This window comes from Eleutherodactylus coqui, chromosome 10 (genome assembly GCF_035609145.1).
Source record: "Eleutherodactylus coqui strain aEleCoq1 chromosome 10, aEleCoq1.hap1, whole genome shotgun sequence".
Taxonomy (NCBI): Eukaryota; Metazoa; Chordata; class Amphibia; order Anura; family Eleutherodactylidae; genus Eleutherodactylus; species Eleutherodactylus coqui.
In genome coordinates, this window is record NC_089846.1 from 74,602,277 (window position 1) to 74,624,736 (window position 22,460).

The window sequence follows — 22,460 nt, forward strand, 5'->3', positions numbered from 1 at the left end:
CCGCGTCATCGCGCCGGTCACCTGACCAGCGTTCCGACGTACCTCATTATTCATGTCTCCCGGTGGTTGTGGCCATATTGGGGGCGTGTTTTCATCAATCGTCGTCCCGCCGGTCACGTAGTCAGCGCGAATGACGTTCTGACTGGCGTGTTGACGCTGGTAAATTGAGACACACCTCCAATATGGCTGCGACCACTGAGAGACACCAGCAGCATGCAATGTAAGTGACTCATATACTATATATATGTAACGATCATACTGTTTTATTATGGCTTGAGAAAGGTGCCTGTGCGCACTGAAACGCGTTGCCCGTTGTTTTAGTGAAGTCTGAAAATAAAAGGTGTTATTATTTCATCTCTTAAACGTGTGGAAACATCTCCTTCTGTCTCCAAATAGATATCACTTCAAGGAGGGGGCTCATGGTCATCATACCCCCCTCCTCCTCAGTAAGTGTAACTCCTATGTATTTTTCTTTGACAGATTACTATTTGTGGATACACACTATTTTTTGAGCGCAGAAAATATTTTGTTTGCTGATAGCTTTTTTGCATTTTATTCCTTTGGGACCACTCTCTTATGAGAGACCCCAATTATTTCTGCAGCTCTCCCCCTTGCATTGGAGGATTAGAATAGTGTCGTCTTCCACTGAATGACAACCTTGAGGCGCTATCTGGCTACATCTTCTTGTGATACAGATGCAGAGGGGATAGTGAGCCTTATCCCCTCACCTGACCCCCACAGCAGATGTGATAGCAGCCTTTTCTTCTTACTGACACCCAGGACCCCCACTGCAGATGTGATAGCAGCCTTATCCCCTCACCTGATACCAAGGACCTCCACTGCAGATGTAATAGCAGCTTTATCCCCTCATCTGACCCACAGCGCAAATGTGATAGTAGCCTTATCCTCTCACTGACAACCAGGACCCCCACCACAGATGTGATAACAACCTTATCCCCTCACCTGACCCCCACCATAGATGTCATAGCAGCCTTATCCCCTCACTGAAAACCAGGACTCCCACCACAGATGTGATAACAACCTTATCCCCTCACCTGACCCCCACCATAGATGTCATAGCAGCCTTATCCCCTCACTGACACCCACCACAGATATGATAGCAGCCTTATCCCCTCACCTGACACCTAGGACCCCGACCACAGATGTGATAGCAGCCTTATCCGCTCACTGACACCCAGGACCCCCACCACAGATGTTAGCAGCCTTATCCGCTCACCTGACACCCAGGACACCCACCGCAGATGTGATAGCAGCCTTATCCTCTCACTGACACCCAGGACCCCCACCACAGATGTTAGCAGCCTTATCCCCTCACCTGACACCCAAGACCCCGACCACAAATGTGATAGCAGCCTTATCCCCTCACCTGACACCCACCACAGATGTGATAGCAGCCTTATCCCCTCACCTGACACCCACCACAGATGTGATAGCATCCTTATCCCCTCACCTGACACCCAGGACCCTCACTGCAGATATGATAGCAGCCTTATCCCCTCACCTGACCCCCACCATAGATGTCATAGCAGCCTTATCCCCTCACTGACACCCACCACAGATATGATAGCAGCCTTATCCCCTCACTGACACCCAGGACCCCCACCGCAGATGTGATAGCAGCCTTATCCCCTCACCTGCCCCCCACCACAGATGTGATAGCAGCCTTATCCGCTCACTGACACCCAGGATGGGCCCCCAGTATTTGGCTCCCTTAGACTCGGCTATAGGACATCAGTAATCTGTATTTCTGTGGCTGCTCTCCCTGGTAACAAGTGACAAGCAGCAGGCTGTGTTCTCATTGGCTCACGCCGGGCTGGGCTGTGAAGGGCTCAGTAAGTTGTAGTGTCGGCTGCTCAGTGTGACTCTGGGACTCCACAAGTCAGCGCTCGGCTCTACAACATGGGGGCTTTCAGTCTGCTGGTGGTCTGCGCTCTCCTCACAGCTCCCCTCATGCTGGCTGCAGGCTCCTCAGGTAAGCGAATACTCCCATCATCCTCCTCCCTACACGGGGCTTCTGTGGGGTCCGGCAGCCGGTCCCGTGGATGCAGTCAGTCACGGCTCTACGATATGTGTAGAGCCGCGTGTGATATCAGACTAATATCTCGCTCGCTGTATAAATACAGCCTTAAAGGAGATGTCCCGAGGCAGCAAGTGGGGTTATACACTTCTGTATGGCCATAATAATGCACTTTGTAATGTACATTGTGCATTAATTATGAGCCATACAGAAGTTATAAAAAGTTTTATACTTACCTGCTCCGTTGCTAGCGTCCTCGTCTCCATGGAGCCGACTAATTTTTGGCCTCCGATGGCCAAATTAGCCGCGCTTGCGCAGTCCGGGTCTTCTGCAGTCTTCTATGGGGCTCCGTGTAGCTCCGTGTAGCTCCGCCCCGTCACGTGCCGATTCCAGCCAATCAGGAGGCTGGAATCGGCAGTGGACCGCACAGAAGAGCTGCGGTCCACGGAGGAAGAGGCCATCTTCAGCGGTGAGTAGAGAAGTCACCGGAGCGCGGGGATTAAGGTAAGCGCTCCGGTGAGCTTTCTTTACCTCCCTGCATCGGGGTTGTCTCGCGCCGAACGGGGGGGGGGTTGAAAAAAAAAAAACCCGTTTCGGCGCGGGACAACCCCTTTAAGGGGACGTTCACACCTTGTGGAGTTTTGGGTGGATGCACACTAAAAACTTGTCAAAATCCACAACCATTAAGGTTCGTTCACACAGCGATTTCTGTCTCTAAAAACCGCATTAAAAAACTCCAGCTTCTTGCGGCGGTTCTCGGAGCGGATCCGCACGTGGAACTTGTCCTGTGATTGGGCAAAATCCAAGCGCAGAACTCCAATGCCGAAAATCCTGTTTCTGCACATCCAGAAATGACTTGTTCTCTGGGTTGTTGGAAACGAGGCAACCGGTTTATGGCAGACGCTGGCGTATAATATACCGGAGATCTGCGCCCACTGGACGAGATCTCTGTGGGCACGGAGGAGTAGAGGTGCGACTACATAGAGGTGTGCGCCTGTTCATATATTAGTATAATTTGCACCGCTGCATGATGCGAGGTCCCTGGCTGCGTTGGGTGTCACATGTCCAGCGGTCGTGGTGAACAGCGGATTACTGTGCTATATAAAGAGTTCTACGACTGTCAGATATACTTTGGCGCACGCTTATTAAAGGGCATCTGTCGCCTACTTGTAGCCCTGGGAGCTGATAATAGGTGGTACAAACAATGGGGGAACGATGGGGAGGTAAGTTTAAGGTATCCCCGTGAGCTAATAGTAGGTGATGGCCAGGAGGTAAGTACATCCCAGACTCAGTGGTCACCTACTGCCAGCTGTGAGCTAATAGTAGTTGACGGCCAGGAGGTAAGTACACCCCAGACTCAGTGGTCACCTACTGCCAGCCGTGACCTCAGCCTATAGGACTAGCAGTATCTGGTTGGGTCCCTCTAATGCTGCTGTGTTGGACCATTTGTGACTCGGCTCTTTACTGACCACCGGCAGTGTGCATATGGGGGCAGCACTGAGCATTGGTGTATATACCCACAGGTGTAAGCTGCCTGCCTGGAGAATGTGGTTGGTGAATGTGGGGACCGGTGACATAATAGCCCCCACAGCCCGTACACTCACTGTTGGCATTACAACAGCCAACTTCTCTGTTTTTGGTGGCTAAAAAAAATCCTAAGAAGAAGAAGCCCCAAAATCCACAAGGTGCTCCTTCAATTCTGGGCCCCGAGTCCTGCTTAGATGAAAAAAGTTTAACCTAAATTTCTCTATTAAGGAGGCTGTAGGACCCATTTATTTACGGTCCTAACAAATGGGATTATTACCCATATGTTATAGCTGAATAAACAGTCTATTGACTTTAGACATTGCTCGGACCACTCAAAACTAGTTATCGGGACAAAAGAAAATAATATGTTCTGGTCCCTTCTATATTAGGGTTCCTGATGAAGTCGCATCTTGCGACGGAAACGCGTCGAGCCAGAGCCAATTTTTGAACTCCAAGGGTATCTAACATCTAATTCTATTTGAACTAATGAATGCAGATCCAAGCTGGGGGTGTTAGTTATATCAGTAACTGGATGCATCCAGAATAAAACAATTACCCCTGGCTTTATCGGTCCTTATAAAGTATATCGAACCAAGGGTTTGGCCATATTTTGTCCATACCACCCTAATACTGGACAAGCCGACTTGTTTTTGGATGGTAGCCTATCCGTTTCAATTTCTCAGTCCTACGGTGGAAGTGGGTATGCCACAACCCTTTATTATCTTACTCCCACCGATGGAAAGGTTGTAGTGGTGCCTGGAGTGTTCTGAGGGCAAAAGCAATAAATAGTACAGATGATTCATCCCGATTCAAACTGTACAAGAGCTCCTCGATCATTATCTGTGGACCACTCATAGAACTGGCAGAATATGGTTTTTTAACCACTAATACACTTTGATTCTCTCTCTGTGGGGATATATTTTTTATTAGTTATTATTAAAAGTTATATTTTAATCAGGAGTCAAATCAGTGAAAACGTTGTTACAATAAGTGATTCCCCTGCGGCTATGATACCTTTAATGCCATGTGGAATACTATAAGAGCCGTATTACGGGCGTATTTAAAGAGTAGCTACACTTTTGGATAACATTTAACATCTTGAAGAGACATCTCTAAAGGTAAACTAAGACAACGATTATCGCTCAAGATGAACTCAAAGCCGTCTTTTGAACGATAACCGTTGCATCTAAATGCACAGCAATCATGCAGTTTTCGTACACAATTCTTCACTCAATTCTAATTTTCAGAGGTGCAGGCTATTATCACAGTTGGCAGCGCTTATAAGATTCTTTCAGCTCGTGACCCGCTCGTAGTTCACAGCGGGACATAAGATGTAAGTGCGGAGAACAATGCAGCTGTTTGCTTATGCAAAACAGCTGTATTGTTCTCGTAGTGATCGCAGCGATGTCCCGATCCACCTGCATAGCTCTTTAGTAGCTAATTAGCTACTATAGACTATGCAAAGATGATTGCTCAAAACTGTCACTTAAACTATCGTTTGAGCGGTCATCTTTCAGTGTCAATGGGGTATTAACCCCTTAACGACCGGGCCATAGTGTTTTTACGTCCTCAGCAAGTGGGCTTTATTCTCTGAGTACGTAAAAACATGCGTCCTGCAGAGAATAGAGCCCCGTGGGCTGAGGATGTGACAGCTCCATGCTGTCGGTGCCCGTAGGTAGCCGACAGCATGGAGCTGTCATCCTGGGCTGCGGGGACCCCCCCCCCCCCCCCCGCATTGCGATCGTCGCTGTCCAATCGATAGCGCCGATCGCAAAAAAGTAAATAAAAGTGCCCCAAAATTTAGATATTCAGCTCCCCTGATGGATCGGAACCAGCTCCCCTGATGGATCGGAACCATCAGGGGAGCTGAAAATTCTCACCTGTCTTGTCGGCGGTGTCCCCCGGAGATCTGGTCCTCCCGGACCCGCCGGCGGCCTTCTGCGCATGCGCGCCAGACGATTACGTCACGCGCATGCGCAGAAGCCCGGGAGCCCCCGGCAAATTCAAAACCTCCTGGCTCCCGGCTCCTGAAGGTAGCCGGGAACCAGGAGGTGTTACCGGGGACCGCGGTGAGCGGTGCCCAGGCCTGCGATCGCCGCTATCCATCGGATGACGGCGATCGCGAAAAAGTTTGAAAAGTAAAAAAAAGTGATAGTTTCACCTCCCCTCATGGATCAGATCCATGAGGGGAGGTAAAAATACTCACTTAAGACGTCCCCGATGTCCCGGGTGCCCGAATCCCCGTCTGCGCATGCGCGCCCGATTGACATAGGGCGCGTGCACAGAGGGGCTCGAGCCCCGGGAAATTTAAAATTCCTCTGCTCCAGGCTGCCATGTGTAGCCTGGAACAGAGGGATGTCAGTGGAGACATGATCACTGTCATCCAATGGATGACAGTGATCATGTATAGTAAAAAAAAGTGTGAAAAAGTAAAAAAAAAAAAAAGTTAAAAAAGTTTGAAAAAGTTTAAAAAGTGTACGTTTCATCTCCCCTCACGGATCATATCCGTGAGGGAGGATCAAAGTGCGCACATAAGGCCCCCAGATTTATCCGCGGACCTTACCCCAGCTTCTGCGCACACGCCCGTCGCCAAAATGGCGGACGCATGCGCAAAAGCTGTGGATTGCCAGGATAATTGAAAATCTCCCTGTTCCTGGCTACAAAACTGAGCCAAGAGCCCGGAGATTTCACGGGGGGCCCCGGTGAGCGGTTCCTGGTCACGTGTTCGCCGTTATACAATGGATAATGGCAATCACGTAAAAGTTTTAAAAAAAATTTGAAGTTTCATCTCCCCTCACCGATGCGATCGATGAGAGGAGATGAAACTTTTTACCGGAGGTCTCCGTATTTGAACCCCGATGCAATCCTCATCCGTGAACTTACCCGGATTCTGCACATGCGACCGCCGGCAAAACACCGGACACATGCGCAGGAGTCAGGGAGTCCAGGAAACTTAAAATCTCCTTGCTCCCAGTGACCAACGGTCGCCGAGAGCCTGGAGCAGTGACAGGTGGCCTCGTTGAGCGGTTGCCGGTCACGTGATAAAAAGGTAGCGATCTACCTTAGGTCGGTCTCACAAAACCGGATAGGAATTACGGATTCCGCATGCATCTGATCCGCGGTAATACGCAGATCAATCGCATTGGATTACACAATTTCGCTCACATCAGCGGGTTCTATTTTACCGCGGCTATCCGCAGCATAGAGCCCATTGTGCTCCATGGTCGCGGATATACCCGCAGCCCATACGCAACTACGTTGTATACGGGCTGTGGGTACCCGCGTCATCGCTAAGCGACGGTGCGGGAAATACAAACAAAAAAAAGGTACTGTGCATGACCGCCTGTGTGAGTAGGCAGTTATGCGCAGTACATTACGCGGCCGTACGCAGGGTCACAGCCGGGATCCGCTGCGGGTCTCCACAAGTGGATTCCACCTACGGCTGTGTGAGCCTGGCGTATTCAGACCGCTACCTGTAATGCGCAATTTACAAGAAGCCCCGGGAACGCGCGCCTTTTTGCAGTTCCAGGAGCAGCTTTTTGAGCGCCTTCTATGTGAGACCGCTGCACCTCATCAAACTTACGGAGACTCACAGAGCGCCACTTTTTACACCCCATACCCGCTACTGAGGTCAAGAAATGACCCCCAAAAAGCATGAGAGGAGGGGGGATACCCGGTTTTATTGCCCCATGGGCCCATTCCAACCAGCCTCCGTAATTACCTCTGTCTTCGGAAATACCACACAGTTCCCATTATTACTTTTATCTAAGATTTGCGAACGCCAAAAAGGGCGCGGAGTGTGTGTGTGCGGAGGGGGGGGGGGGGGGGATTTTAGGGAGTCAATTTTTATTCCGTACAAATAAGCAATGGGGCCTGGGATTTATTCAGTTGTGCCCTGAAATCCAACGGGTGTTCCCTCCTTTATAGGCCTTGCCATGGGTCCTGTAAGTAGATGAGGGCCACAATGGGTAGGTTTCTGAACATGGGACAAACGGGGGGATCCATTTTGAGGTGAACGTCTTCGTTCCTATGTACCCTGTACAAAAAAACTGTTTTTAAATTTAAAAAATTGCCAAAAAAATTGAAAATCGGTACTTTTTCCTTCTGCTTTGCTTAGATTCAGTCAAATACTGTGGGGTCAAAATACGCAGTACACCCCTAGATGAATTTGTTAAGGGGTCTAGTTTTCAAAATGGGGTCATTTGTGGGTGTTCTTTATCGTTTTGGCCGCTCAATGGTTCTATAAGTGGGCAATGGGGCCTGGAATTTATTCAGTTGTACCCTGAAATCTAACGGGTATTCCTTTTATTGTAGGCCTAGCCATGTGTCCTGTAAGTCTATTAGGGCCACAATGGGTATGTTTCTGAACACGGGACAAACAGGGGTATCCGTTTTGGGGTAAAAGTCGTCATTTATATGTGTGCTGTACAAAAAAAACTGTTTTTAAATTGATGCAATAGCCCAAAAAATGAAAATCGTAATTTTTTTCTTACTGCTTTGCTTAGATCTATTCACAAAATGTTGGGTTAAAATACACAGTACACCCCTAGATAAATTCGTTAAGGGGTCTAGTTTACAAAATGGGGTAATTTGTGGGGGTTCTCTATGGTTTTGGGCGCTCAAGAACTCTACAAGTGGGCAATGGGGCCTAAAAGGACTTCAAGTAAAATCTATGTTCTGAAAGCCACCGATTACTCCTTTCATTTTGGGCCCCGTTGTGCATGTGGACATAAGATTAGGGCCACAATGGGTATATTTATGAAAACAGCACAAACAGGGGTATCCATTTTGGGGTGCAAGTCTTCCTTCATATGTGTGCTGTACTAAAAAAGCTGTTTTTAAAATGACAGAATTGCCAAAAAAACAAAAATTCTAATTTTTTCCTTTTGCTTGGCTTAAATTAATTCAATAACTGTGGCGTCAAAATACACAGTACACCCCTAGATAAATTCGTTAAGGGGTCTAGTTTTCAAAATGGGGTCATTTGTGGGGGTTCTATATGGTTTGGGGAGCTCAAGAACTCTACAAGTGGGCAATGGGGCGTAAAAGGCCTTCAAGCAAAATTTCTGTTTTGAAAGACACTGACTACTCCTTTCATTTTGGGCCCCATTGTGGACTAATAATAGGGCCACAATGAGTATATTTCTGAACACGGGAGAAACAGGGGTATCCATTTTGGGGTGTAAATCCTCATTTTCATGTAAACTATAGGAAAAAAATATGTCTTTAAAATGATAGATTTGCAAAAATATGAAATTTTACTTTTTCTCCTCTAAATTGAATTAATTCTTGAAAAAAAACTGGGTTCAAAATACTCATGACACCCCTCAGTGAATAAACTAAGGGGTGTAGTTTTTAAAATGGGGTCATTTGTGGGGGTATCTAATATTCTGACACTCTCGAGCCTTTCCAATCTTGGCTTGGTGTAGGAAAACAAAGTGTTCCTCAAAATGCTAAAAACTAATGTTAAATTTGTACGTCTCCTAAATGGTTAAAAAAAAAACGAAAGTTTTTCCAATGTGCGCCCAAAATAAAGTAAACGGGTGGAAATATAAATGTTAGCAAAAATTTCTATATTATGTTTGCACATATTTAAGATATTGCAGTTGGAAATGTGAAAATGACGATTTTTTCAAAATTTTCCCAATTTTGGCGCTTTTAATAAATAAACACAAATTCTATCGGTCTTTTTTTTCCGCCTAAATGAAGTACCACATGTGGCGAAAAAACAATGTCAGAATCGCTTGGATATGCAAAACCTTTGGTGTTTTTCCATGTTAAAGTGATACATGTCAGATTTGCAAAATTTGGCCTGGTCATTAAGGCGCAAACAGGCTTGGTCACTAAGGGGTTAAGTATTGATCAGTGGTGGTCCCGCTGCTGAGACCCCCGCTGATCTCTAGAATGAGGGGGCTGCAGCACTCACCTGAGCCCTGTGCCCCCTGGCTGTCTCTGCTAGTTTTCGGCTCCTTCCGGCAGCTAGAGACGGCCTCATAGAGGTGGATAACACTTTCTATAGATCTCTATGTGGACCATCTTCAGCTGCTGGAAGGAGCCAAAAACTAGCAAAGACAGCCGGGGGTTCAAGATCTCGTGGTGAGTACTGCAGCCCCCTCCTTCTAGTGATCAGCGGGGGTCTCAGCATCAGGTCCCTCACTGATCAATACTTTTGTCTCTCTCAAAAGTTATATGAAAGTGCAGCTACTCTTTAACCCTCGTGGTACCGTGGGGTCTATTTGACCCCAGCATTGTTCATTGCAGTCCTGCACTTTGGTACCACACAAGGGTTAACCATAAAGCTGTGGTAGTATACCCTGTGGAGCACTATATGTGCCTACTATAGCAAACCTCAACTGGGCATCCGATCTGCACTTCTGGATGAATCCTAATTCCTTTAGCTCCATCTGGTGGCCATTGGATGTTATTGCTCAACTCACGTTCTAAATCGTCAGACTGAGGAGCTAACATCATCATCCAGAAGTGCATTACCTCCTTTACCGTGTCCTTTACACACCTCATTCTGGTTTATAGCTTTATTTTGAAGTGGACCTCCGAGGGGCGTTCACTTACTTTTAACCCTTTGGCCATTCTCATGTGCTGCATAAGACCAAGAGATGAGTGATGTCCTCGCTGCTTGCAGTCATTCCAGTGATCGGCGCCCAGTCACGGGATCTTCTTCGCCCTCAGCCTTCTTCTGCCGGTGACATGAGTAGACGGCTTCCTGCTAGGACTCAGAACGGCGCGTCATTGATGACATCATCTCCGCAGGAGAGCCGGCTGTTCAGCAGGTCTGTTCTGTCATCAGACAAATGCATGAGATATGGAAGTAACAGGAATGGATACGTGCGCCGCACACAGAACCGCGCTGCAAGGAAAATAGTCCATTTTTTCAGATGCAGCAGTGAGTTTTTCTACTGTTGTTACATTGCGGCTAACTAGATATCCCATATACGGTGCAGCCCGTGGGTGATGGCTATCACTGTGAGGCATCTGGCACCGGCCTTGGGCGGCGGGTACATCAGGAGATTTCTGATGACCTTATGCAGAGGAGGGAATGAGCTACAGTATACCCTCACAGCAGCAGTAGGGGGCAGCGCTTCAGTCCTTATACTCCATGACTACTTAGTGGTGGCTACTGAGCCAGTTGGGTCTGCAGATGGCCAGCCTATAGGAAGGCCAGCTGTCACCACTACAGAGTACAACCCTTCGCTTACTTTGCCGCTGGTGATTTTGGCGCCCAACACATCACCGCAGGGATCCTCTTAGAGTCTAAGACAAGAGAAGCTAGAGTAGTGGATGGAAAGAAGAGAAAGGGACAAAACCACTTTTCTCCTCCAGCTCCTCCAGCTTCTGCATGTGGACCTTTGTCCTCATGCAGAACAGACATTGTAAATGATTATTGTGGTTGGGACCACAGCATACCGCTACGGTTCACAATTTCAACGCGGTCCATTAGGGAACGGGCCCCTGTACCACTGCCACATCCTACAGGACGGCTGTGACTGGCAAGAGGTATATATACCTATAATCTAACCACATTAAATAATGCAAGGTTCTTAGTATGTAATTTGATCAAACTACATTGGCCCATGTGGTTAGATTATAGGTATATATACCTCTGATAGTAAATTTATTTTGCGTGCTGTTGCCAATCTTGGATTCTGCTTCTATTGTGTGTTGCAGCCATGGTTTAACGTGCACCTATACATTTCTATTGGGATATATTTCCCATGGTTAGTGCTGACCCCCTTTTTCCCTTTCTGTACATATATTGTGAAGTTTTGGCTGCCTTCACTGGGTCGTGCACACCTGCCGCCCATTCACCTCCTGTCCCTCCTATTGAAACATCTATAAGGTATCCTACCCTCCCTGGTTTTATTTGTAGGCTTAGTCCCAAGAGAGGAGCATTCTGAGAGGTAGGAACTCAGCTTTCCCAGGTTGAGATAAACCACCTGGTATTAGTGTTAGGACCCATCTGAGAGCTTGGTCACCTGGACGTTGGTGGATGGGCCAATGTAGTTTGATCAAATTACATACTAAGAACCTTGCATTATTTAATGTGGTTAGATTATAGGTATATATACCTCTGATAGTAAATTTATTTTGCGTGCTGTTGCCAATCTTGGATTCTGCTTCTATTGTGTGTTGCAGCCATGGTTTAACGTGCACCTATACATTTCTATTGGGATATATTTCCCATGGTTAGTGCTGACCCCCTTTTTCCCTTGCTTTCCATAAGATTACTATGGAAAGCACCGGCTTCCACGAGCGAAGAATCATAGTGATTCTTTCCTCATGGGATTTAAATCACGTCATGCTGCGATTGCCGGGATTCTGTATGGTAAGCCTATCTGTCAGCGCTCTACCCCCGCGGCGGAATATTGCCAGCGATATTCCGCCTCGGTCGTGGACAGGGGGCTTTAGAATAGCACATGACAATCTGAGCAGAGAGATATATATACTAAATAAGTCCACTGAGCTGTGGAATGTAACAATTTTATGATGTCTCTAATTTCTAATGGACATAGAAGAAAATGGAAATACTATCTTTGCAGCCCCACCTATTTGATGGAAACTTTCTTCAATCAATTTCTGAATTTTTATGTGAAAAACAAAAAATGATTGGGAAGAGGACTCCTGTCTTGACCTGTCAATCACTGATCAGGAACACCCTGAGTCCAGAGCAGGCCTGTATCCAAACACAGATCAGGAACACCCCGAGTTCGGCATGATAGAACAAAACCCTAAACAGGACACGGACAAAGGTAGAGTACAAAGGTTTATCTCCCAACCCCAGTAATGTGGAGCTCAGGGTCCTCTCCGGGGGGCTTACATAGGGTCCTACCAAAACACTTTACAAAACAGAACTCTGCAGCGATATGGAGGAATATTTCAGGAGACTAAAACTGAAAGAGTTCTCCATGACAAAGAGGGCACAGGACCTCCAAGCACTCAAACACAGGAGAAACTAGGGGCCAGGAATAAGTCTGATTGGACACCCCCTCCTGGCCACAATCCCACTTTGGATAAATATATAGACTCCTTTAGGCATGTGGTGCAATCTACTATACCGGACAAGCAGAATAGAGAAGCATTCAATATCAATATGTCGGAAAGAAGGGCCATCTATGTACTCAAAGACAACAAGGAGATCACCATTAAGCTTGCAGATAAAGGTGGCGCTATAGTTCTCAAGAATACATCAGAGTACACGAAAGAAACAAACAGCTGATGGACACCAGATACTACACCAAACTGGATCAATACCCGACTCAGAAATATGTGAGGGAATTGAGAAGGGTCATCAGAAGCCTGTCTGTGGGCTCCACAAAACTCTTGGACTTGGTACCGGAGAACGCCAGGATTGGAGTGTTCTATATGCTTCCCAAACTTCACAAAGCTAGCAACCCAGGGAGGCCAATTATCTCAAGTGTGGGAACCCTCACCAAAGGAATATCATGATGGGTAGAAGGTGTCCTCAAACCACTGATAAGGAACAAAACTAGCTACTTGCAGCACACCACCGACCTACTGAACAAACTGTTAACCATAGGTCCCCTCCCCGATGGTGCCATCCTGGTCACCATGGATGGGGAGTCCTTATACTCCAACATCCCACACGAAGATGGACTGACCGTCTGCCAAGCGCAGCCTATATCTGAATCAGTGTTACTACTCACAAGGTTCATCCTCACACACAATTATTTCTCCTTTGGCAAAAAGATATTGAGGCAACTCACTGGAACCGCCATCGGCAGTAAAATGGCACCGCAATATGCCAGTCTCCTCATGGCAAAACTGGAGAGTAACTTTCTGGACTCCTTCCCCAGCAAACCATTGGCCTACTTCCGCTACATTGATGACATCATAATCATTTAGACCAACACTGAACAAGAATTAATAAATTTCCATGAGAGAGTCAATGCATTTCACCCCACCATAAACCTGACATTAAGCTACTCGTATACAGAAATCAACTTTTTGGACAACACCATAAAAATTTCAAACTCCTCCCTATACCAGAAACTGATTGATCGACCCACAAACTTCAGATGGGAGAGTTTCCATCCCAAACACATCATAAAGTCTATTGTTTACAGCCAAGCCATCAGATACAACCAGATCTTGTCCCATCCAACAGACAGAGAGGAACATTTACACAATTTAAAAAAGACATTCTTTTAAAGCAGGGCTACCATCCCACCTCATTTGATGACTAAATCACCAGAGCCACCAGGATACCCAGAAATCAACTACTCCAATACAAGGAGAGAAAAAAACGGTCGTGTACCTCTAGTTGTGACCTACAATTCACAGTTTGAGGTTACAGGCAACCTCCTAATTTGAGGAACCTTATAATCAGGAGTGCATTGCCCTCGGACACTCAAAAAGGAAATTATCCATGTAATGTAAGGAACTTCAAGACCTGCTGACATGTACGGACCGCGGACAGGATACAAATCCCCAACACACAGCCGGACTATAAGATTCCAGGACATTCACATGTTCCACGTCTGATGTTGTGTACCTGATCATGTGCAGTAAATGTCCTGGTGGGCTTTATATCCGGCAGACAGGACGAAAACTGAAAGCCAGGATGAGATCTTATCGCCACTTAATTGGAGAGGAAAAGATGGAATTACCAGTGGCAAAACATTTTTGTGGTCACGGACATAGCATTGAGCAGATGAGTTATCATACTGAAGGGCAACTTCAAGTCACAGCGTCACAGAAGAATCTGGGAGTATAAGTTTATGGCCATGTTTGATACCCTTAAGAATGGAATGAACCTCAGCCTGGGATTCTTGCATAAGTGGGGAATATGAAAAGGTCTGAAGGCGATCAAGATAGGTGTTCTCTTCCCAATCATTGTTTATTTTTCTCAAAAAAATCTAAAATTGATTGAAGAATATTTCCATACAATAGGTGGTGCTGCAGAGGTAGTATTTCCATTTTCTTCTATGTGCATTAGAGATAAGAGACATCATAATACTGTCACATTCCTCAGCTCATTGGACTGATTTAGTATTTATCTTTCTGCTCAGATTGTCTTTTGCTATTCCAAGTTTCAAATTTTCATGTGTGAACATTTATTTAGATCAAGAGGGGTGTCCCACCTCCCCTCTACATCTGTGTGTTTTATTTGTGTGCTATCTAAACTAGTTTCATTCATTAGCCTGATGAAGGGTAGACAGAACTCGAAAGCTCGCTATAACATCATGTATTTGTTAGCTATTAAAAGGTATCATATCTACAGGATTACTTGGTTTCTCTTACTAAGAACAATCACATCATACTTCCCAATCATGCATGAAACCATTTTGAAGAATTTAGGCCTCCGTTGAAAGTGTCAAAAGTTGTTTCATTCCTTCTCTGTGTATTGGAGTAGTTGATTTCTAGATTACTAGAGGCCGTGTGCCTCTAGTTATGACCTACAATTCACAGCTAGAGGTACTAGGGAAAACTGCAGAGAAACTCCATCATACCCTACCCAAGGATGACTGTCTGAACATCATATTCCTGGGCCCTCCCCTTCTGTGTTAGGCCTCTCACACGGGCAACAACAATATTGCCGTGAGAAAATCGTAGCGATTTCGCATCTGTGTTCTGTGTGATATTGCTGCGTTTTCTCACGACTTTGTTGCGCTCTTTAGCTGGGTTTTTAGGGAATGGACCCAGGGGCTTGAAATATAAGCCCTACCCCAAAAATAAGCCCTGGCTGCATTAAAAAAAAAACCAAAACAATACATCACCCACAGCTGCTGTCTGCTTCGCCGCACTTTTCCTGGCAGGTAAACTTGTTTGAAGTTTTCCCGCAGAGCTTCCTGGTCAGGGGTTCAAAAACCTTGCCTCCAGGAAGCACTGGCTCTGCAGTGCTTGATGAACCAATCACAGCCATTCAATGCAATGGCTGTGATTGGTTCATCCAGAGCTGCAGCTCAGCCAATCACTGCAGTGCTCCATGAACCAATAAAAGCCAGCGCTTCCTAGAGGCATGGATTTTGAACCTCCCAACCAGAAAGTGCTGGCTGAAAACTATAGACAAGTGTGCTGAAGCTTCAGAAGACGACGTGCGGCAGAGCTAGGGATTATTTTAGGTACAAACAGTAGGACTTCCTGCTGTAAAAGTTGCAAATGCATTTTCGTGCGATGCAACATAAAAAAGGCTCTGTAGCAGTGATGGCGAACCTTTTAGAGACCGAGTGCCCAAACTGCAACCCAAAACCCACTTATTTATCGCAAAGTGCCAACATGTCAGGGGGCGGGGCTTATCACGACGTATGATTTGACCCCCGTCGTTCTAAAAAGGAAAGGGCCGCTTCAAAATAGACAGTGTGCAGATTTTGACTGCTTTTTGGATGTTGAAATACTGCAGAATGTCCTCAGCGGAAATTTCTGTGGAAAATTCTACAGCATTTCCGTATCCAAAAAGCAGTCAAAATCTGCACCCTGTCTATTTTGAAACAGACATTTCCACTACATGTAAAGATACCCAAGCAGTAATAGTGACCCACCCCAGCGATAAGTGACCCCACCCAGCGGCTCCAGTGATAATAATGACCCCCCCCCCCCCCCCAGCGATAATTGTGACCCCACCCAGCGATAACAGTGACCCCCCCCCCCCCAACGGCCCCAGTGATAATAGTGACCCCCCCAGCGGTAATAGTGACCACTCCCCTCAGCGATAATAGTGACACCCCCCAGTATAATAGTGACCCCCCCCCACAGCGGCCCCCAGTGCACTAGTGACCCCCCACAGTGGCCGCGCCCCCCTGTTCCCTCCCCCGACACCCACATACTTACCCCTCCTCCTCCTGGAAGCTCAGCTTCTCTACTGCTCGGTGATGATCTCGGCACACACTGTGACCTAAGAGGAGATGTCGAGGGAGGGAGGAGGCGGATCCTGGCTGCACACTGACGTCACAGTGTGCCCTGGGATCAGGGCGGCTAGCAGAGCTGTGAGTGAATACCGACAGGGGAGCCGCAGCCCCTGTCAGTATTCACTAGTGGTGAGTGGCTGATGGTGGCGCATGCCAGTAGGTAGGGCTCTGCGTGCCGCCTCTGGCATGCGTGCCATAGGTTAGCCACCACTGCTCTATAGGGAAACATGGCCTGCAAAACATAGCAAATCATAACAATATTCAGCATGCCGTGATTTTTTTTTCTCACAATGCAACAGGCTACAAAACATCGCTAATGTGAAGGAACCAATTGGAAAGCATGGGCTTCACATACATGTGATCTGTCATGCTGTCACATCGTGGGAAAATCGTGCAATTTTGTCGCCCGTGTGAAAGCGGCCTCCAAGCACCCTCCAAGTTTGAGGAACTTTATAATTAGGAGTGCATTGCCCTCTGACACATAAAAAGGAACTTATCCCTGTAAGGTAAGGAGCTGTAAGACCTGCTGACATGTATGGACCGCGGACAGGATAGAAATCCCCAACACACAGCCGGACTATAAGATCCCGGGACATTTACATGTTCCATGTCTGATGTTGTGTACCTAATCAGGTGCAGTAAGTGTCCTGTTGGGAGCCGTTACGTTGGAGAAACTGGCCAAAAACTGAAAGTGAGAATGAGATCTCATCGCCACACGATAAACAGATAAAGATAGAATTACCTGCGGCCGAGAGCAAACACAACATAGAGCATGTGTAAGTGACCATATTAAAAGGCAATTTCAAGTCACAACGCCATATAAGAATTTTTGACACTTAACAAAGGGTTAAATTGTTCAAGAGGATTCATGTGTGACTGAGAGGTAGGAGAAATCTATAGCACAAATAACACTCTGGCCTGGTGACCCCCTAACACTAATTCAGAGACCATAAAACCTTCACATCTTTATCAGTGACTATTTATGTATTTATTTCTCTACTTATCCTGTTCTGGTATTTTTTTAAATGCAAATTAATCACATCATGTCTGTGCCCGAGTAGGTTAGAAAGCTCACAATAATATCATGTATTTCTGTTCGCCATTAGAAGGTATCATGTCTACAGGATTACTTTGTTTCTCTCACTGAGAACATTCACATCAGTAATTTCAGCACCAAATACTTGTTTCCAGCCTGGCACATGTGAAGTACGTCTGTGAGCCCACTGCCCACAGCAGGGAGCGTACCACGCATGCTCCAGAAACAAATGGCTTACTTACAAGAGTTCAATGCCAATAGTACTGATGAAAGGCTGGAGGTTGTGGCGCTGTTAATTACGGGCCAGGGGAGGCACTGGGCAGTAACAACTGGAGCACTTTATAGAATTAGAACAGCCATTGGTGCATTTGGGACCACCCCTGAGACCACCTCGGGGAACTTGCCACCTAATTTGAAGACAAACTCTTCATTAACAAAAGCCAAATTATATATAAAAAGGGAAAAATTGTATTTGTCCTGCAGTCTTGCGCCAATTTATTTGCTGCCTGGGAAAAGTAACCGCTGTGCTGCACTTCATATAACTGCATTTCTGTGCAACACATATCTTATCTGATTGAATATAGTCAGTGGGCCCTCCGTTTCCCAAAAAGGGAAACATTCTATTTGTCCTGCAGGCTTGCGCCAATTTATTTGCTGCCTGTGAAAAGTCTCCGCTCTGCTGCACTTCATATAACTGCATTTCTGTGCAACACATATCTTATCTGATTGAATATAGTCAGTGGGCCCTCCGTTTCCCAAAAAGGGAAACATTCTATTTGTCCTGCAGGCTTGCGCCAATTTATTTGCTGGCTGTGAAAAGTCTCCGCTGTGCTGCACTTCATATAACTGCATTTCTGTGCAACACATATCTTATCTGATTGAATATAGTCAGTGGGCCCTCCGTTTCCCAAAAAGGGAAACATTCTATTTGTCCTGCAGGCTTGCGCCAATTTATTTGCTGCCTGTGAAAAGTAACTGCTCTGCTGCACTTCATATAACTGCATTTCTGTGCAACACATATCTTATCTGATTGAATATAGTCAGTGGGCCCTCCGTTTCCCAAAAAGGGAAACATTCTATTTGTCCTGCAGGCTTGCGCCAATTTATTTCCTGCCTGGGAAATCACTGGTAATACAGCATGCTGAGGGGTAGGGGTAAGCCTAGAGGACGTGGACGTGGCCGAGGACGCGTAGGCCCAAGTGAGGGTGTGGGCACAGGGCGAGCTCCTGATCAAGGTGTATCGCAGCCGACTGCTGCGCGATTAGGAGAGAGGCACGTTTCTGGCGTCCCCACATTCATCGCCCAATTAATGGGTCCACGCGGGAGACCTTTATTAGAAAATGAGCAGTGTGAGCAGGTCCTGTCGTGGATGGCAGAAAGTGCTTCGAGCAAGCTATCATCCACCCACAGTTCTGCGCCGTCCAGTGCTGCAAATCCAAATCCTCTGGCTGCTACTCCTCCTTCCTCCCAGCCTCCTCACTCCACTACAATGACAAATGCTCAGGAGCGGGCAGACTCCCAGGAACTGTTCTCGGGCCCCTGCTCAGATTGGGCAGCAGTGGTTCCTCTCCCACCAGAGGAGTTTATCGTCACTGATGCCCAACCATTGGAAAGTTCCCGGGGTCCGGGGGATGAGGCTGGGGACTTCCGGCAACTGTCTCAAGACCTTTCAGTGGGTGAGGAGGACGATGACGATGAGACACAGTTGTCTTGCAGTGAGGTAGTAGTAAGGGCAGTAAGTCCGAGGGAGGAGCGCACAGAGGATTCGGAGGAAGAGCAGCAGGATGATGAGGTGACTGACCCCACCTGGTGTGCAACGCCTACACAGGACAGGTCTTCAGAGGGGGAGGCACGGGCAGCAGCAGGGCAGGTTGCAAGAGGCAGTGCGGTGTCCAGGGGTAGAGGCAGGGCCAGACCAAATAATCCACCAACTGCTTCCCAAAGCACACCCTCGCGCCATGCCACCCTGCAGAGGCCGAGGTGCTCTAAGGTCTGGCAGTTTTTCACAGAGACGCCTGACGACCGACGAACAGTGGTGTGCAACCTTTGTCGCGCCAATATCAGCCGGGGAGCCACCACCAACAGCCTCACCACCACCAGCATGCGCAGACATATGGTGGCCAAGCACCCCACAAGGTAGGACGAAGGCCGTTCACCGCCTCCGGTTTGCACCGCTGCCTCTCCCCCTGTGCCCCAACCTGCCACTGAGATCCAACCCCGCTCTGAGGACACAGGCACTACCGTCTCCTGGCCTGCACCCACACCCTCACCTCCGCTGTCCTCGTCCCCATCCACCAATGTCTCGCACCGCACCGTCCAGCCGTCGCTAGCGCAAGTGTTTGAGCGCAAGCGCAAGTACGCCGCCACGCACCCGCACGCTCAAGCGTTAACCGTCCACATAACCAAATTTATCAGCCTTGAGATGCTGCCGTATAGGGTTGTGGAAACGGAGTCCTTCAAAAGTATGATGGAGGCGGCGGCCCCGCGCTACTCAGTTCCCAGTCGCCACTACTTTTCCCGATGTGCCGTCCCAGCCCTGCATGACCACGTCTCCCGCAACATTGTACGCGCCCTCACCAACACGGTTAATGCCAAGGTCCACTTAACAACGGACACGTGGACAAGCACAGGCGGGCAGGGCCACTACATCTCCCTGACGGCACATTGGGTGAATTTAGTGGAGGCTGGGACAGAGTCAGAGCCTGGGACCGCTCACGTCCTACCCACCCCCAGAATTGCGGGCCCCAGCTCGGTGCTGGTATCTGCGGCGGTGTATGCTTCCTCCACTAAAGCACCCTCCTCCTCCTCCGAAACCTCTGTCTCGCAATCAAGATGTGTCAGCAGCTGCAGCACGTCGCCAGCAGTCGGTGTCGCGTGGCATGGCAGCACAGCGGTGGGCAAGCGTCAGCAGGCCGTGCTGAAACTACTCAGCTTAGGAGATAAGAGGCACACGGCCCACGAACTGCTGCAGGGGTCTGACAGAGCAGACCGACCGCTGGTTTGCGCCGCTGAGCCTCCAACCGGGCATGGTCGTGTGTGACAACGGCCGTAACCTGGTGGCGGCTCTGCAGCTCGGCAGCCTCACGCACGTGCCATGCCTGGCCCACGTCTTTAATTTGGTGGTTCAGCACTTTCTGAAAAGCTACCCACGCTTGTCAGACCTGCTCGTAAAGGTGCGCCGGCTCTGCGCACATTTCCGCAAGTCCCACACGGACGCTGCCACCCTGCGGACACTGCAACATCGGTTTAATCTGCCAGTGCACCGACTGCTGTGCGACGTGCCCACACGGTGGAACTCTACGCTCCACATGTTGGCCAGGCTCTATGAGCAGCGTACAGCTATAGTGGAATACCAACTCCAACATGGGCGGCGCAGTGGGAGTCAGCCTCCTCAATTATTTTTAGAAGAGTGGGCCTGGTTGGCAGACATCTGCCAGGTCCTTCGAAACTTTGAGCAGTCTACCCAGGTGGTGAGCGGCGATGCTGCAATCATTAGCGTCACCATTCCTCTGCTATGCATCTTGAGAAGTTCCCTGCAAACCATAAAGGCAGCCGCTTTGCGCTCGGAAACAGAGCCGGGGGAAGACAGTATGTCGCTGGATAGTCAGAGCACCCTCCTGTCTATATCTCAGCGCGTTCAGGAGGAGGAGGAGGAGCATGAGGAGGAGGGGGAAGAGACAGCTTGGCCCACTGCTGACGGTACCCATGCTGCTTGCCTGTCATCATTTCAGCGTGTATGGCCTGAGGAGGAGGAGGAGGATCCTGAAAGTGATCTTCCTAGTGCGGACAGCCATGTGTTGCGTACAGGTACCCTGGCACACATGGCTGACTTCATGTTAGGATGCCTTTCTCGTGACCCGCATTCTGGCCACTACGGATTACTGGGTGTACACACTGCTCGACCCACGCTATAAGGAGAACCTTCCCACTCTCATTCCCGAAGAGGAAAGGGGTTCGAGAGTGTTGCTATACCACAGGACCCTGGCGGACAAGCTGATGGTAAAATTCCCATCCGACAGCGCTAGTGGCAGAAGGCGCAGTTCCGAGGGCCAGGTAGCAGGGGAGGTGCGGAGATCGAGCAGCATGTAAAGCACAGGCAGTGCAACAGTCTTTAAGGGCCTGGACAGCTTTATGGCTCCCCAGCAAGACTGTGTCACCGCTCCCCAGTCAAGGCTGAGTCGGCGGGAGCACTGTAAAAGGATGGTGAGGGAGTACGTAGCCGATCGCACGACCGTCCTCCGTGACGCCTCTGCCACCTACAACTACTGGGTGTCGAAGCTGGACACGTGGCCTGAACTAGCGCTGTATGCCCTGGAGGTGCTTGCTTGTCCTGCGGCTAGCGTCTTGTCGGAGAGGGTGTTTAGTGCGGCTTGGGGAATCATCACAGATAAGCGTACCCGCCTGTCAACCGACAGTGCCGACAGGCTAACACTCATCAAGATGAACAAAGCCTGGATTTCCCCAGACTTCTCTTCTCCACCAGCGGACAGCAGCGATACCTAAGCAATACGTAGGCTGCACCCGCGGATGGAAGCATCGTTCTCTCTCACCATCCAAAACGGGGACATTTCTGCTTCATCAATCTGTGTATAATATTCCTCCTCCTCCTCCTGCTCCTCCTCCTGAAACCTCACGTAATCACGCTGAACGGGCAATTTTTCTTAGGGCCACAAGGCTCACTCATATAATTTTTCTAAAAAATTTTTATACGTTTCAATGCTCTTAAAAGCGTTGGAACTTTAACTTGAAACAATTTTTCGTTAAACTGGGCTACCTCCAGGCCTAGTTACCACTTAAGCCACATTAACCAAAGCGATTTAATGGGTTTCACCTGCCATCTTGGTTGGGCATGGCCAATTTTTACTGAGGTACATTAGTACTGTTGGTACACCAATTTTTTTGGACCCTCACCTACAGTGTAATCATAGCAATTTCTATGTTCTTCGCCTGCACTCATGGTACAGAAAGGTGTGTGGGG

At 48.2% G+C, this 22,460-nt stretch overlaps 1 protein-coding gene across 2 annotated transcripts in view; it reads left to right on the forward strand.

The window, feature by feature from the left end:
* LOC136580606 (H-2 class II histocompatibility antigen, E-S beta chain-like) overlaps nt 1–22,460 on the forward strand; it is a 474,076-nt gene that overhangs the window by 203,739 nt on the left and 247,877 nt on the right. The gene's annotated exons all lie outside the window — the stretch shown is intronic.